We start from the raw sequence: 14,225 nt of genomic DNA on the forward strand, positions 1-14,225 counted from the left end.
TTCCTCCCCCTCCCCCATCTCTCACCCCCAATGATCTGGCCACCTATTTCCTCACGAAAATCAACACGATCAGGTCTGAGCTCCCCAAAGTCACCCCTCCGCCTCTCCCCTCCCCCCCACCAACCCCCTCCCCTACTTTCCCATCCTTCCCTGCAGTATCCTCAGAGGAGATCTCCCTCCTCGCAAGTGCCACCCCCTCCACCTGCGCCTCGGACCCCATTCCCTCTCACCTTCTTAAAACCATCGCCCCTGCCCTCCTCCCTTCCTTAACCTCTATTTTTAACCACTCAATCTCCAAGGGCTCCTTCCCCTCTGCCTTCAAACATGCCCACGTCTCCCTCATCCTAAAAAAACCCACTCTTGACCCCACTTCCCCCTCCAGTTATCGTCCTATCTCCCTACTACCCTTCCTTTCCAAAATCCTAGAACGAGTCGTCTACAATCGATGCCTAGAATTCCTTAACTCCCATTCTCTCCTAGACCCCCTCCAATCTGGCTTCCGTCCCCTCCACTCTACCGAGACTGCTCTCTCTAAGGTCACCCATGACCTCCTTCTTGCCAAATCCAATGGCTCCTACTCCATTCTGATCCTCCTTGACCTCTCTGCTGCCTTTGACACTGTCGACCATCCCCTCCTCCTCCATACCTTATCTCACCTTGGCTTCACGGACTCTGTCCTCTCCTGGTTCTCCTCTTACCTCTCTGGCCGATCATTCTCGGTCTCCTACGCCGGAGCCTCCTCCCCCTCCCATCCTTTAACTGTTGGAGTTCCTCAAGGGTCAGTTCTTGGCCCTCTTCTGTTCTCCATTTACACTCACTCGCTCGGTGAACTCATCCGCTCTCACGGCTTTGACTACCATCTCTACGCAGATGACACGCAGATCTACATCTCCGCCCCTGTCCTCTCCCCCTCCCTTCAGGCTCGCATCTCCTCCCGCCTCCGGGACGTCTCCACCTGGATGTCGGCCCGCCACCTAAAACTCAACATGAGCAAGACTGAGCTCCTCATCTTCCCTCCCAAACCCGGTCCTCTCCCAGACTTCTCTATCACCGTGGATGGCACGACCATCCTTCCCGTCTCGCAGGCCCGCAATCTCGGTGTCATCCTTGACTCGTCCCTCTCGTTCACCCCACACATCCTATCCGTTACCGAGACCTGCCGGTTTCACCTCTACGATATCGCCAAGATCCGCCCTTTCCTCTCCACCCAAACGGCTACCTTACTATTACGGGCTCTCGTTATATCCCGGCTAGACTACTGTGTCAGCCTTCTCTCTGACCTCCCTTCCTCCTCTCTCGGCCCGCTCCGGTCTATTCTTCACTCCGCCGCCCGGCTCATCTTCCCGCAGAAACGATCTGGGCATGTCACTCCCCTTCTTAAACAACTCCAGTGGTTGCCTATCGACCTCCGCTCCAAACAAAAACTCCTCACTCTAGGCTTCAAGGCTCTCCATCACCTTGCCCCTTCCTACCTCTCCTCCCTTCTCTCTTTCTACCACCCACCCCGCACGCTCCGCTCCTCTGCCGCCCACCTCCTCACCGTCCCTCGGTCTCGCCTATCCCGCCGTCGACCCCTGGGTCACGTCCTCCCGCGGTCCTGGAACGCCCTCCCTCCTCACCTCCGCCAAACCGATTCTCTTTCCCTCTTCAAAACCCTACTTAAAAATCACCTCCTCCAAGAGGCGTTCCCAGACTGAGCTCCTCATCCCCCTCTACTCCCTCTGCCATCCCCCCTTTACCTCTCCGCAGCTAAAGCCTCATTTTCCCCTTTTCCCTCTGCTCCTCCACCTCTCCCTTCCCATCCCCACAGCACCGTACTCGTCCGCTCAACTGTATATATTTTCGTTACCCTATTTATTTTGTTAATGAATTGTACATCACCTTGATTCTATTTAGTTGCCATTGTTTTTACGAGATGTTCTTCCCCTTGACGCTGTTTAGTGCCATTGTTCTTGTCTGTCCGTCTCCCCCGATTAGACTGTAAGCCCGTCAAACGGCAGGGACCGTCTCTATCTGTTGCCGACTTGTTCATCCCAAGCGCTTAGTACAGTGCTCTGCACATAGTAAACGCTCAATAAATACTATTGAATGAGTGGTCTGAGGGAAGGACTGGGATAGGCTGACTGGAGGCTGGGATTGAAGGCTCATAGTGGGGGTCGGTGAGGTTTAGGCATTGTAGTTGAGGTAAAACACAGCGATAACTACAAAATCCGATGATACTCTGAGGAGATGGTTGAATTGCCCTTGGGTCTTTGAGAGTGAAGAGGCCAGTGTTTAGGAGAAAACGGGCTGGGTTGATGTGAAGGCAGGCAGTGATTCAAAGTCCTTACCATAGGCTATAAAGCCCTTTGCCCTGTCTTACCTTACTTCCCTGATTTCCTAATACCCCCCAGCCCCCACACTTCAGTCCTCTAATGCCATCCACTGTACCTCAAGCTCGTCTATCTCACTGCCCACATCCTTCCTCTCGTCTGGAATACCCTCCCTCTACATATCCGACAGATTGAGCACTCTCTCCTTCTTCAAAGCCTTATTAAAAGCTCATCTCCTCCAGAGGCCTTGCCCAAGTAGGCCCTCATTTTCTCTTCTCCCACTCCCTTTTTCATCATCGTTGTACTTGGATTTATAGCATTTATTCCCGCCCCCCTCACTCTGCCCAGCATCATGTACACATCCGTAATTTATTTATATTAATGCCTGTCTCCCCCTTTAGACTGTAAGCTTGCTGAGGGTAGGGAATGTGTCAGTTTATTATCGTAGTCTACTCTCTCAAGCGCTTAGTACAGTGTTCTGCACACTGCACTCAATAAATACACTTGAATGAATAAATGAATGTCTTTATCTCCCTTTAGATTGCAAGCTCCCTGTGGGCAGGGAAAGTGCCTGCCATCTCTGTTATATTGTACTCTCCCAAATGCTTAATACAGTGCTCAGTACACAGGAAGAGCTCAATAAACATGGTTGATGGATTGATAAAGGAAGCAGGAAAAAAAAGAGAAGGAAAAGGAAGAGGGGAGAAGGGAAATAAAGATAAGAAGACACTTGGGACTGTGTATCTATCTTCTATTGCCCTTTTCTGTACAATTCATTAGCCACATCCCTTGTACCACCTCCCATCTCCTCCTCCTTCCCAGGACTTCCTCTGTCACCAGCTTGTCTCTGTGGCAATATCATGTTCTCATCCTTCTTCTCCTTTTGTCCGTATTACATAATATGGAAAAAAAATCCTCTTTCATTTCTTCCTCAAAAAACAGGGCAGGGAAATTATGTGAAGGAAATAATGTACATAAATGTGGAATTTCTTTGAAGTGAATATGTATTACTATATACTTGGATACTGAGGAATTCAAGATGTGGTTGACATGAATGGAACTATATATCAGTGCTTAGAACAGTGCTTGGCACAGTAAGTGCTTAAATACCATCATCATTATTATATTTATATATAATATAGGTAATAATATAATAATATATGTACCCCCAAATCACACAGCAACAGTTGTCAGAACTGGGATTAGAACTCAGGTCTTCTGACTCCCAGCCCTGTCCTCTTTCCACTAGGCCATACCACTTCTCTGTAGTAGTGTTGTTAGTTGTGTAATATCCTATGATTTTATGTATCCGTTGACCATAAAAAGGAGTGCATTTGTGGTAATTCATGACGTTATTGTGTTAAGTCTGTGATTTCATTTTAGGTTTATTTTGGAACATTTGAAAAAACTAAGAAGCAGTGTAGTCTAGTGGGAAGAGCACAGACCTGGGAATCAGAGGACCTAGTTTCCAATCCTGGCTCTGCCAGTTGCCTACTGGGTGACCTTGAACAAGTGGCTAATCTTCTCTTGATCAGTTTCCTCATCCATAAACTGGGACTTAAATTCTTGTTCTCCCACCTACTTAGACCGTGAGCCCCATTTGAACAGGGGCTGCATCGGATCTGTTTAACCTGTATCTACCCCAGCTCTGTAACAATGATAATAATGATGATAATGAATTATTCATTCAATAGTATTTATTGAGCACTTACTATGTGCAGAGCACTGTACTAAGGGCTTGGAATGTACAAATCGGTAACAGAGACAGTCCCTGCCCTTTGACGGGTTTACAGTCTAATTGAGGGAGACGGACAGACAAGAACAATAGCAATAAATAGAATCAAGAGAATTACAGTAGAATCAATAGAATTGCAAGGTGATTGAGAAACTTTGTGTAGCCAGAGTCATCAGTAATCTGTAGGGTCAAAGTAATTATGAGGAGGATAACCTAAGCTTTGCATGGAAATGGACTGAAATATTGCTAAATTACTGTGCTATCTGCATCAGGGATTGAGACCATTAGAAGGAGAGCAATGAAATTTCATTGCTCTGTGTGCTCTGTCTTGGAAGCCGACTAAGTGCTGGGCAATATCCTGAATACCTACAATGGTCAGACTACTTAATCAGGTACTTGAGAACATACCATGAAGTAGATGATACATTGTTTGCCCGCAAGGAACTTACAATCTAATGAATTAAATCTTTCCGGGAGAACTTGGTGTGCAATTTTTTTCCTTAAAATGTTGAAAACCCATTAAATATAAATGCTCAAGATTTCACACCCCTATAATGTTCTGTTATTCTCTGCATCCCTGTGTGCAGCCAAACTCGTGTCTTGAACTTCTGGTTTTTGAAACAATTTTGAATGCAGAGGTTGTAGGACATTGGAAGACAGAAAATTCATTAGGGTTATAGAAACTGAAATCGGCAGGTGGTGTTCAGTTTGATTGGCAGTTGAAATAGAAAATTTTTATAGCCTTTTTTCATCTGAGTTTTTCCTCATCATTTCAGGTTGTAAGCTTCTGGATCTAATTTAATTTGGTGGATGGGGATGCTTAATAACTGCTATACTGTTTCTGCTATGACATTTATCTGCATGTATCCATATGGATAATAAAGTATTGCAGATCCGATGTGGCATTTAAATTTATGGTAGGTGCCGTCTCTGAAGCCTCCGGTATATCCATCAAGTGAAAATAAGGTTACTTGTTAATCACCCAAGCAGCAACTTATGGCAGAGCCAGGCTTTTTGATGGGATTGACAGAATCAGGCAGTTAAGAAGGGCTGAGTGGAAGATGAAGGGAATGGTCTAGGCATTCTTCTCCCTCCATGAATGATTTCAAACTACTATGGAGGCTAATGAAGAGGAAGCATTTTCTGGAGGAGCAAGTATTCATACTATGCAGGGATTCACTTTTCACACTGCTTGTAGCTTTTGGGGGCTGGAGGAAATATGTGATGGTCTCACAAACTATAGTTCCCTGTCTAAGATGTACAGTTACGTTGGATGTGTTAAGGTGTAAAACTGGAGGAAAAAGAAGAGAGTGTTGTCAGTACAAAAGATCTCTGTCACTTGGAGATGAATGGGGGCAAGCCACAAGCCATAGGCCTTGCAGCCTGGGAAGGACTTAAAGAGCGGCAGCTTGAGGCCTTCTCAACTTTTATAGAACGTAGAGAAGGTCACCTCTGCGGCCACTTCTGGGACTTGGTCTGAGTCTGAAATCCTCGTGCTCCTTTCTATTTATCGGTTTCCAACTTCTCTCTAACTTCTTAGTAATAGTAAGTAATAGCACTAATAATGCTAATAGTAGTTGTGATTGAATTTATTAAATGCTCACTGTGTGTAGACTTTTGAACTAAGCTTTTGGAAAAGTGGGAATTAGACATAATCCCTGGCCCTCAGTGGGAAGCAGTATGGCCTAGTGGAAAAAGGAGCCAGAGGACCTGGGTTGTAATTCTGGTCCCACCACTTGCCTGCTGGGTCATCTTGGGTGAGACAGTTGACTTCTCAGTGCCTCAGTTTCCTCAACTGCAAAATGGAGATTCACTACCTGTTCTCCCTCCTGCTTAAACTATGAGCCCCATGTGGGATAAGGACTGTGTCTGACCTGACTAACTTGTGAACACCAGCGCTTAGGACAGCACTGGACACATAGGAAGCACTTAACAGATTCCTTTAAATTAAAAAAGTCTATATTTCATCCAGAATGTCTTTTCCAGCACTTAGTATGTGTTTTGTACACAAGAGCCTGTAGAAATACAGAAGTGTTGGTCAGGTTGAAAGTAGTGGACAGGGCTATTTGGGGCTGATGTTGTTTACCTCATGGTTATCGTAAGTGTGTGTGGATGTGTATACATGCTGTGGGAAGAACAGACAAGTGACTAATCCCATCAGCGATGTTACCTATGAGTTTGAAGGCTGCTGGATATTAGTACAGCGCTGAGCACACAGTAAGTGCTCAATAATGTCAGCCCGTTGTTGGGTAGGGATTGTCTCTATCTGTTGCCGAATTGTACTTTCCAAGCGCTAAGTACAGTGTTCTGCACACAGTGAGCTCTCAATAAATGAGAGCTCTCATTCTCACACAGTGAGAAGCAGTGTGGCTCAGTGGAAAGAGCACGGGCTTTGGAGTCAGAGGTCATGGGTTCGAATCCTGGCTTCCCCACTCGTCAGCTGTGTGACTGTGGGCAAGTCACTTCACTTCTCTGTGCCTCAGTTACCTCATCTGTAAAATGGGGATGAAGACTGTGAGCCCCACATGGCACAACCTGATTCCCTTGTGTCTACCCCAGTGCTTAGAACAGTGCTCTGCACATTGTAAGCGCTTAACAAATACCAACATTATTATTATTAATAAATACGATTGGATGAATGAATTTAGTTGTAACATACCCCAGGATAAAAGGCAGGATGTTTTCCACGGAGCCTGCAAATCCTCAAGCAACTCTGGTGGGATTACACTATCCAAGAGGGTCTGACACAATCTGTAGGTGTAATCATTGCCAAAAAAGGGGTACCGTTTAAGGCTGAAAGTTTTCAATCAGCAACTATTTGGAAGCCACCGCCTGCGTCAGTTTCCCCAGGGGTTAAGCCCATCAGGACACTTGAAGCTCTTTATTTCTGCCTGCATTTCTCCTCCCCCTTCTAAATAATAATCATAATCGTGGTATTTGTTGAACACTTATTATGTGGCGAGGACGGTACTAAGTGCTGGGGTAGATGGAAGGTAATCTGGTTGGACCCTGTCCCTGATCTATGTGGGGCCCACAGTGTAAGGGGGAGGGAGAACAGGTATTGCAAGATGAGGGAACTGAGGCACAGAGAAGTATCTTGAGTAACATCACACAGCAGGCAAGTGGCACGGTCTTACTCGCAAGCTTCTCTGAAGTTCTAAACCCTACAGAATTCATCATTATCAGTATATGCTGAATGCCTCTTGTGAGCAGAGCACTGTACTGGGGATTAAGTGTGTGCAGAGCAGTATACTGGCTATTTTTTGCCGGAACTAGGAGCAGGAATGATTGTCACAGATTCCCCATCCTTGTGACTTTTTCCATCCCTCTGACTGTTCTGGCAGGACTGCTGGGGTTTGATCTGGGCAGGGGAATTCATTCAGTGGTCTTTATTCAGTGCGTGATGCAGTCAGGGCACATTGTGACATGGCGTAGTAGATAGAGCATGGGCCTGGGAGTCAGAAGGTCATGGGTTCTAATCTTGACTCTGCCACCTGTCTGTTGTGTGACCTTGGGCAAGGCACTTAACTTTTCTGTGCCTCAGGTCATCTGTAAATGGGGATCGAGACTGTGAGCCCCACGTGGAACAGGGACTCTGTCCAACCCAATTTACTTGTATCCACCCCAGCGCTTACTACAGTGCCTGGCACATAGTAAGCACTTAACAAATTCCATAATTATTGTTATTATTATTATTACCGCTCCTCACTCTGGGCCATCCCCACCTGGTGCGGGGTGAGGGATAAAGACAAGAGAGAAGCAGTGTCCTGACCCCAGCTTTTCTGGGGAATTGATCCATCCACCCATCAGTCAATCCCACCTCTGTTACAGTTGTACTTTCCTAAGCACGGTGCTCCTCCCACTGTAGTTGCTCAACAAAAACCATTGATTAGACTCGTTTTTGAGAGTTTACTCTGTACCATGTGCTCCACTAAGCACTTGAGAGACATGAACCCCTTCTTCAAAGAGTTTACAGTCTAGTTGGGGGAGACAGACAGTAATAAAATAAATTCCGGAGAGAGGGAGGGAGCAAATGAATCTAAAAATGTCTACATAATTGCTGCCAAGGGAAGGACTCAAGCACTTAGCGGTTGATTGCCCCAATGCTTAGATGACGTGGAATTGATGATGGAAATAGGAACCAATCAGAGCCACAAAACTCCGAGGGGTCGTCATGACTCTCTGGCCTTCTGACCTCAGTTTGAACACCACTCAGTGTCTCTTTTCACTGGCCTTTTGGTGCTAGTCTTCAGTCCACTTTTTTTTCCCAATCCTTCAATCCTATTTATTGAGCAGTCACGGTGTGCAGAGCACTGTGCCAAGCACTTGGACGAGTAAAGTATAACAGAGTTGGTAGACACGTTCCTTGCCCACAGTGAGCTTACAGTCTAGAGGACACTTGGTGTAGACTAACTAGTTTAATTAAATTAACCTCACTCTTAACACTTCTACTCCTCGCTCACACTTCCTCCCCTGGCCTGGAACTCTTTTCCCACTCAAATCCAACAGACCAGAGCTCTCCCCACCTGCATGGCCTAGTGGCCAGAATGCGGACTTGGGAGTCAGAAGACGTGGGTTCTAATCCCGCCTCCGCCTCTTGTCTGTTGTGTGATCTTAAGCAAGGCACTTAACTTCTGTGCCTCAGTTACTTCATCTGTAAAATAGGGATTAAGACTGTGAGTCCCACGTGGGACAACCGGATTAGCTTGTATCTACCCCAGTGCTTAGAACAGTACTTGGCACAAAATAAGTGCTTAACAAATGCCATTATTATTATTATTATTCAAAACCCTCTGAAAGTTCCACCTCCTCCAACAAACCTTCTCTGATGAACTCCCCCTCACATCATTCTAGTCCCCCCCGCTTCAATCTAGCTCCTCTAGAATTTGTGTTTATTTTTTCCCTTCCTCAACACTTGTGCTTATGTAGTCGATTGCTCAACAGTCATTTATTCTGATTTTTCTATTTGTAAATATTTTATGTCTATTTTCTCGAGAAGCAGCAGGCCCTAGTGGATAGAGCAGGGGCCTGGGAGTCAGAAGAAACTGGGTTCTAATCCCGGCTCTGCTGCTTATCTGCTGTGTGACCTTGGGCAAATCACTTCACCTCTCTGGACCTCAGTTAACTCATCAGTAAAATGGGGATTAAGACTGTGAGCCACATGGGAGAGGGACAGGGACCGTGTCCAACTTGATGCGCTTGTATCTAGAGAAGCAGTGGATGGAGTATGAGCCTGGGTGTCAGAAGGACCTGGGTTCTAAGCCTCCCTCTGCTGCTTATCTGCCGTGTGACCTTGGGCAAGTCACTTCACTTCTCTGTGCCTCAGTTACCTCATCTGTAAAATGGGGATTGAGACTGTGAGCCTTAGGTGGGACAGGGACTGCTGCAAATCTTATTAACTTGTGTCTACCCAACGCTTAGTACAGTGCCTGGCACATAGTAAGTGCATAACACTATAATTATTATTACCCAGCTCTTAGTATAGTGCCTGGCACTTGTAAGTGCTTAAAAAAATTCATAAAAATAAAAAAAACCCAGAAACAAGTAGGCAGGAATCTTCCCGACTTCAACATCGTCAGTGCATTTTTCCTGCCTACTGTAGGCAGATCTCTGGGCCCCTGATCAGAACTGTGCACACAGTAGGTGGCCAGTCCAGCACTCTGCAAGTAGTATAGAGAAGCAGCGTGACTCAGTGGAAAGAGCCGGGCTTGGGAGTCAGAGGTCATGTGTTCGAATCCTGACTCTTGCCACTTGTGAGCTGTGTGACTGTGGGCAAGTCACTTCACTGGGCCTCAGTTCCCTTATCTGTAAAATGGGGATTATCTGTGAGCCTCACGTGGGACAACCTGATTACCCTGTATCTCCCCCAGCGCTTAGAGCGGTGCTCTGCACATAGTAAGTGCTTAACAAATACCAACATTATTATTATTATTGTTATTAGTATGGAGTCAGTTCAGTGCTCCATAAACAGTAGTCACTCAGTACAGTACTCTACACGTGGTATATGCCAAATACAGTGTCTGCATAAAGTAGGCAGCCCAAACAACTTTGGAGCACGGTACAGTCGTGGAGAAGGCGTTAGGGGAAGGAGCGTGGCTTAGTGGCAAGAGCACGGGCTTGAGACAGTGCGTGGGTTTTAATCCCGGCTCTGCCACTTGCCTGCCTTGTGACCTTGGGCATGTCACTTAACTTCTCTGTGCCTCAGTTACCTCATTTGTAAAATGGGGATTTTAGAATTATAGATGTAAAGACGATTCACGCATCAGTGTGTAGTGTAGATTAGAAAAGGGAGAGGCTGGAGGCAGGAAGACAAACGAAGCTGATCCAGTAGTCTAGCTGAGATATGGCCCATGCTTTTATCAGGGTGGTAGCTATTTGGGTGGGAAGGAAGGGACAGATCCAGGCGTCCCAGCACCACTCTAGTTCCCCTCCGCCACGCTGGCCACCTACAACCCCTTCCCATCCAAACCCCACCTCTCACGCCGTCCTCTCCCCCACTACCCCTCTCCCACAACTTCAGCCACGTGTGGCCTGTGGAAGCCCCGCTCCATCATGGGGAAGCTTCCCTTCATCCCTGCCCTGTTCCTGATTCAGTCACTGCCTCTCCTCCTCCTCGCCACCACCGAAACCTGGCTTTCCCGTGACGACACAGTAGCCCCTGCTGCTCTCTCCAGAGGGGCCCTCATCTTCCCTGGACTCACTGGGAAAGGAGGTGTTGACTTCCTTTTCATGCCTCAGTGCCCCTTTCGCACCATTCCTTCTTCCCCATCCCTTTCCCTCCTTTCCTTTGAAGCCCGTATCATCCGCCTCTACCGCCCACTCCAGATTCAACTAACCCCCCAGGTCCAACCTCCAATTTATTTAACCATTTTGATCCCTTTCTAACTTTCCTTCTCTCTCTCTCTCCATGCCCACATTGCTCCTTGGGGATTTCAGTATCCATTTAGATGTTCCTGATAACCCTTCTGTTGACTCCCTCCTATCACTCCTCAAGTCCATTGACCTCCTGCTCCACCCCACCTCACCCAACTGGGACACACACACTCGATCTTATCCCTCATAAACTTGGATACACATTCAATCTCATCATTTCCACCTCACCCAACTTGGACACTCAGTCTTATTCTTATCACTCACAAACTTGGATACACACTTGATCTCATCATTTCTAACCACTTCTCAATCTCTCCCTTCACCAACTCTGAAATCCCTCTCTCTGACCCCAGCCTCCTCACTTGCCTCCACTCCCACACACCTCCTCCTTGTAAATCTGTACTATTCCCCCACAGAGACCTCTGATCTTTTGACCCCATCCAATTTTCTCAACTCATCATGTCCCACTTAACCTCCATACCCAAACTACCTTCCTTTGATGACCAAAAAGATGCTCTCAACACCACCCTCTCTACTGAATTCAAGACACTCTCTCCCCTATCCCTTTGTCACTCTCGTACCACTGCTCTGCCAACTGCTTAGTACGGTGCTTTGCACACAGTAAGCGCTCAATAAATACGATTGAACGAATGAATGAATTCATTCTCATGCTCCTTCACTTGCTCCTCCTTGGCTCCTCCCCTACTGTGGGGGTCCCTCAAGGTTCAGTTCTGGGCCTCCTTCTGTTCTCCATCTACACCCACTCCTTTGGAGAATTCATTCGCTCCCATGACTTTAACTACCACCTCTATGAGGATGATACCCAAATCTACACAGCCAGCCTTGTTTCTTTCCCTTTCTGCAGTCTTGAATTCCCTCTTGCCCTCAAGACATCACTATTTGGATGTCCTCGCCCCACCACAAGCTTCAAATGTCCAAAACAGACCCTGTCCCCTACCCCCAACCAACCCCTCAGAGGTCAAAGACTGCACCAAGGAAGGGGACATTGACACCCTCATTCCCCTCTCCCCCATCCATGCACCAGAGACTTGAGACTGCACGAGGAAAGAATTGCCAATCCCCACCCCATCCCCACCCCTTTGCATCATGATCATTCATTCATTCCATTGTATTTATTGAGCGCTTACTCTGTGCAAAGCACTGAACTAAGCGTTTGGGAGAGTAATAATAATAATAATAATTGTGGTATTGTTAAGTGCTTACTGTGTGCCAGCCACAGTACTAAGCGCTGGGCTGGATACAAGCAAATCAGTTGGGACATAGTCCCTGTTCCATGTGGAGCTCGCAATCTCAATCCTCATTTTACGGATGAGGTAACTGAGGCTCAGAGAAGTGAAGTGACTTGCTCAAGATCACACAGCAGACAAGTGGCAGAACCAGGATTAGTACCCATGACCTTCTGACTCCCAGGCCCGTGCTCTATTCAGTGCACCGTGCAATGAAAAACAGGTACATTCCCTGCCCACAGTGAGCTTACAGTCTAGAGGGAATTTACAGTCTAGTAGGACTGTAATCTAGAGGGATTATGATTCTATTTAGCATGACTTCATTTATCGTGATTAAGTTGTCTTGTTTTTGTCTGTCTGTCTCCCCCGATTAGACTTTAAGCCCGTCAATGGGCAGGGATTGTCTCCATCTGTTGCCGAATTGTGCATTCCAAGCGCTTAGTACAGTGCTCTGCTCAATAAATACTATTGAATGAGTGAATGAATAATTGGAAGGTACCATATTCATGCTTTAGAGAATGCAGGATAGGAATGTAAAAAAAAAGTGGGGAAGGAAGGTTGGAAACAGACATGGAGAAATTGTTTTTGCTGGTCATCAGACCTTCAGTCTGGGAAGAGTTTCTAAAGCAGTGTCGGAATCAGCATGGCCTAGTGGAAAGAGCACAGACCTGGAAGTCAGAGGACCTAGAGGTCGTGGGTTCTAATCCTGGCTCCGCCACTTGTTAGCTGTGTGACTTTGAGCAAGACACAACTTCTCTGTGCCGCAGTGACCTCATCTGTAAAAAGGGGATTAAGACTGTGAGCCCCACGGGGGACAACCTGATAACCTTGTATCTATCCCAGAGCGTAGAACAGGACTTGGCACATAGGGCTTAACAAATGCCATCATTATCATCCCGGCTCTGCCACTTGTCAGCTGTGTGACTGTGGGCAAGTCACTTAACTTCTCTGGGCCTCAGTGACCTCATCTGTAAAATGAGGATTAACTGTGAGCCTCACGTGGGACAACCTGATGACCCTGTATCTATCCAAGCACTTAGAACAGTGCTTTGCACTTAGTAAGCTCTTAACAAATACCAACATTATTATTATTATTATTATTATTATTATCTCAGCTATGTCACCTGCGGTGTGACCTTGGGCAATTCATTTAACCTCTCCGTGGCTCAGTATCCTTGTATGTATACTGTGAGCCATGGGACGGGGACTGTATCCTACCTGATAAACTTGCACCTGCCCCAGCGCTTAGTTCATGGCATACACTAAGTACTTAACAAATACAATAACAATAATAACTATTAAACCATAAGTGGGAAGAGTATAGTACACTAGGTAGCTTATACTGGAATTTTTGCAGATATATCAGAACCACGATCCATCCATCCCACCTCTCTGTCCCCGGCAATGGACCCAGAATACTTGAAAGAACTCTGTGGTGGTCGCTGTGCTCAACACCCATCCTCAGAATTAAGGATGGTCTAACCGTTCAACACCTTGGCTTTTCCATCTGCGTTCCTAACATTGATTCTATTACCGCTCATCCATGGATCTACCCAAACTCCTCTTAAACCTATTGAAATTTTTGTCTACTCAACTTCAGAAGAACGAATCCCTATGTTTGCACCCACAGGGTGAAGGCATGTTTTCTTTTGTTTGCTTTGAACTTACCTCCTTCAAGATTTCATACTGTCCTGTCATCCTCGAAGTGTGGAATTTGGTGAACGATTCTGCATTCACCCTTTCCACCCCCTTCATGATTTTGTAAAGTTTCCAGCATGTTGCTTCTCAACCTGAATATTTCCAGGCTGGGGAGTCCTAATTGTTTCTTTTAAGGAAGATTCTGCATCCTTCCAGTAGCCTTGGGTGCCATTGTCTACACTTTCTCTAGCTCTGTTATGTCCATGTTGAGGTGGGGTATAACAGAACTGTCTGCAGTATTCCAGAAGAGGTTGCCTTTCGTTGAGTTACTTACGCCCTTCCTCCTGGTGCCCAGAGTTTTGTTGTCATGTAAAGAAAACATTTAAATTCAGTTTATTCACTTTTCTGGTGTAGAGATGC

At 46.4% G+C, this 14,225-nt stretch overlaps 1 protein-coding gene across 2 annotated transcripts in view; it reads left to right on the plus strand.

Moving 5' to 3' along the window:
- The window catches only part of RPS6KA2 (ribosomal protein S6 kinase A2), a 432,811-nt gene that overhangs the window by 279,122 nt on the left and 139,464 nt on the right, over positions 1-14,225 (plus strand). The gene's annotated exons all lie outside the window — the stretch shown is intronic.

This window comes from Ornithorhynchus anatinus, chromosome 21, assembly GCF_004115215.2.
Source record: "Ornithorhynchus anatinus isolate Pmale09 chromosome 21, mOrnAna1.pri.v4, whole genome shotgun sequence".
NCBI lineage: Eukaryota > Metazoa > Chordata > Mammalia > Monotremata > Ornithorhynchidae > Ornithorhynchus > Ornithorhynchus anatinus.